Here is a 4,221-nt window from a genome sequence, read left to right on the forward strand (position 1 = left end):
GCAGGGCGGCTGGCAGCGCTGGCTACGGCACAGGCCCCACAGGCCGCTCGGCCCTGGCGTTGCCACTGCGTCGGCCGGCCCGGCCCAGCCCTGTCCTGTTCTGCCTAGGGCCCGGCGCGGGGCCGTTACCACGGGGCGGGGGAGGGGCGCCCGGTCCTCCCTGCAGCCCCCTTGTGCCGCCGGGGCTACTCCCGGCTTCTCGCCACCTCTGGGCCTCCTTTCTCTTCCTCCCCGTCCGTCCGCGCGCCCGCCCCCTGCCCCGAGCGTGGCGCTTCCTGCCCACGTGGGGGGGCGGTGACTCGCCGCCCAGCTCAGCCCTCTTGCTCGAGGACCCCTTGTTCCTCACCTGTCCTTGCCGTCATGCGCAGGGTGGGCTGCCTTGCCCTGCCCTGCCATTGCCTCGCCACTGTCTCCACATAGGCCCGCCCCTCTACCCCTGCCCCGAGGGGTCGGGGTGAAACCCGGGGCCTGCCGCCTCCTCCCTCCCTGCAGTGTAGTTTTGGTAGTGAGTGGCTCTACTGTTGGAGCTGCTTTCCTTGCAAAGGCTGTTTTCATTCACTTCTTAATTGCAGAAATTAAACTGGTACAGTCCCTCTTATGGGCATGACAGGTGCCTCTGGGCTAGCGAATCTCTTCCCTGATTAGGAGTTGGACATGCTCAGGAAAGTGCATTGGTGGGAGCGCAGAACCTCTTTGATTACACGAGTGTAGTTACAGTGTTACAGGGCTCATGCATAGACCCATTCTTCATCTTGCTTTTCTCCTACTTGTTTGATTGGGGGTTGTTGTCACCCCTTGAAAACCAGTGGACTGAGAATGGAGTGATTTTTCGCTTGACACCAACATATTTGTTCCTTATTTTAATGATTTTTTTATTACACTTGGTTGACACCCCTCTGAGGTTCATTTCATAGAAGCTTAAATGTAGAACTAAATTATTTAATCTTTTGAGCTGGACTTCCAAAATTTGACTCAAGTTGGTGAGTGTGTGAATACTACATTTTGACAGACAAGTAGAACAGGGCTGTTTTTTTAGATCATCATTTTACTGTTTGTAGGGCCTGCAGGCAAGTAGTATTTGCTTCTTGCTGACTGAAGTGACAAGCTGAAAAAATAGGCCATCATCTTGAAAGTCCTGCTTCTTCTAACACTAAGATGTGATTTCATTTGTGGTTGACCATGCAGATCTCTTCTTTGCTTATAGACTGTATTCAACAGTAAAGTTGTTAATTGGTGTTGGCATTTGCATAATCATTCTTAGGTTGCAACTTTACCACCCTTTTTAAGAGTGGGATAGTTGTTGCAGGTTCTTTGCACACTTAGGCAGCCAGAGCTTCATTTGTTTATGTAGCACTTGCTGTTTAAAAAAAATAAAATAAAATAATTTCTACCATTGCAGTTAGATTTCCTGCTGCCTTAGACTTTGTCTACAGTGGTTCTTTTAGAAAACTTAAATCATTGTTGAGAGCAATATTATATTGCTTGTTTTTATCTGGACTGGGTTAGTGGTTGCTATAATGTGGCTTGACCTTGTCTATTATACTGATGGACAAGTCTCATAACTCTGTTAATCTGCATTAGAATTTATGTCTGATGTTCTGCCATAAGGTTGATTAAAATCATTACTAATTTTTTAAAAATAATATGATTTCTTGTTATTTATATGTTGCTAATCCTTTCCTTTTCATTTTTAATTTTTGCAGTACAGCTTCTGAGCTTGAGTTCCATATTTATTATCTGAAATTCTAATACTATAGGTATATCATTTTAAAAGATTTGCATGTAAAATGGTTATATCTCCTGAAACAGTTTAGATCCTCCTTGTCATCCTTACCAGGAGAGTACCACAAAATTGATAAGCAAATAGTTTGTGCTGTTTTTGCAGCTAGCATTCCCTTCCAATACGTTGCAGTTTCATAAAGTTGAAGCTGAAACATTTTGGCTAGATTATACTCTTTAGGCTTTGCAGTTGGAAGTTGTGTCCCAGAGTCACTCTGTGCCACAGGCACAAAGGATGTGAGTGCCTAGTTCTTGTTGAAATCAGTAGGATTATCAGTGTTACCTAAACACCTTTGAGGACCTAAGCCTTTTTTTTTGTGAGACACCTTTTTCAGTCTTTTGTCTTGTATATTAAGAAGACAAGCTCCCATGATATATTAACTCTCAGTTGCTTTTTATTGTTAAAACGGAAGTCATTTTATTTGAGGTGACAGAGACAAATAAGATTGCCTGCATAAGTGCTTGCAGAATCTAGGCCTAGCTTTCAGTATTTTGCATTTTGCTAATGGCAAGTTTGAAAAATGTTATTCCCAACTAGTAATGGTATTAAAGAAATGTAACTTTATCATTTAGTTAATTACAAATTATAATTTGAGGCTGCAACTTCAACATCATTTTTACAGAATTTCAACTTGATTTTTAAATCAGTGATTAAAATGCTACATCCTATTCTTAGTTCTTGAAAAGCAGTTTAGGGTTGGATTTGTCAAGTGCCTGTACAAGTGAAACAATGAGAATTAGGGCTGCTCTAATAAACATCCTCTACTGCAGCTTAGGGGCACTTCTGATCACATTTTATTCAGTCTGTGCTCTTGTTTTTTCTCTTGAGCCTTTGATGAAATTCTTGAGTGAGGGGAATATAAATCTGGCAGGAACTGATTTGATCACTGCATCTGCAAATGCCATGCACTTGTCATAAAAATGCATGTGCTGGGAAAATTGTGGTTATTGCATGGGAAATAAAAGTTTGTGTTATAAACCTTGGTCTCTTTACTGATGGCATTTAGCATGTAGTTATAATGAAATAAAATTGAAAAGGTAGTACATAGAGTTGGGGAGGGGAAAACCAAACCCACCTCCCCACTGGCCATGAGATGTTTTTGATAAAAGTTTTATTTTCACTTTTTGTGCATGCCTATATGCAGATGGAATATTATTACAGGAAAATAATGATTATGTGAAAATACTAGATTATATCTACATCTACTATTGAGATCTGACTGTGCTTTGAACTAGGTAGTGATCTAGCTTTTTAGGGAAAGTTGAGATTCTTAGTTTTTTGCTACATGGCACTCAGGGTATATGGCAGTGCTGCATGTCTGCATGGCTAATATGAAAATCATGTACTTACTGCTTCCTGACTAAAGCTTTTTTGATCTGTTGCCAGTATCACCAGAGCAACCCTTCAGCTGCTTTGGCTAGAATGACTGGCTGACAGACAGACAGACAGACAAGGGGTCCAAAATGAAATGTAAACTCTTCTTTAGAGTATGGGAAATCAATGAACCTGGCAAAATGAAAAGGCCTTGTGGGGGGTCAAATCATGCATTTTTCAGAATCCTGAAATATAGAATTGGGGTGATGATGGCCGAAAAGATTGGATGCACTTAGTCATACTAGCAAAAAGCTAGTTCTTCTGTGGAAGTAATAGGCTGACTATAAAATATTCAAATGATGTATGAAAGCTTGAAAGTTTATTTGCAAGTAGCTAATGAGTTAAGTGGGTGATCAGGGGAGCAGCCAAGTGGGAATTCCTGTTTACCCAGGAAGAGTGATTGTAGAAGGTGATTCCCTAAAGTGGGAATCATTATTGGGTTGGATTTTCCATTACAGCACTGTCTTCCTTCTCTGAAGAGCTTGCTTTTCAGTAGGGTTATAGTCCCAAATTCTTCAAAGGGAAAGGAGATGGTGTTTATATCATCTTGTGGTTAGTATATAACTTGTGTGCACCAAGACGCTTTTTTTTAGGGGTGCACCAATACAGATTTTTGGGGCCGATATGGATAACCAATTTTTAAGGAGGCATGTTGGCCAGTACTAATCCAATTTCTGATACCAGCCTGGCAGCTTGAAGAGCTGCATGCAGCTGGTAAATCTGTTGTGGTGGAAGGGGAGGGGGGAGGGAAGGGGTGGTGGGGGGCAGATCAAGACCCCCACGGTGAGGGAGCAGCAGGGCAGGGGCTGGGTCAAGCACTGCCCAGCTAGGGTGGGGTGTGGGACAGAGCTGCAGTTCATCCGGGGGGGCAGCTCCTGCTGCTGCACGCCGCTCGTCTGGGAGCTGCTGGTCCGGTGGCTTGTCTGGCATTCGCTCGCAAGCTCCTGGGGCTCATCTGGGGGAGCATGTGCCCCTGGATCTGCATGGGGCCAGTTGGGCTCTTTCCAGTGGGGCAGGCCTGTGCTTGGGTCAGGCGGTGGTGGTGCTGGCGGGGGGGGGGGTACAGC

The 4,221-nt window shown here is 44.1% G+C and overlaps 1 protein-coding gene across 3 annotated transcripts in view; it reads left to right on the plus strand.

Annotated features, from left to right (window-relative positions):
• DCAF1 (DDB1 and CUL4 associated factor 1) overlaps positions 1–4,221 on the plus strand; it is a 149,718-nt gene that overhangs the window by 141 nt on the left and 145,356 nt on the right. The gene's annotated exons all lie outside the window — the stretch shown is intronic.

This window comes from Gavialis gangeticus, unplaced genomic scaffold (genome assembly GCF_001723915.1).
Source record: "Gavialis gangeticus isolate Ggan-Ray unplaced genomic scaffold, GavGan_comp1, whole genome shotgun sequence".
In the NCBI taxonomy this organism is placed as follows: domain Eukaryota; kingdom Metazoa; phylum Chordata; order Crocodylia; family Gavialidae; genus Gavialis; species Gavialis gangeticus.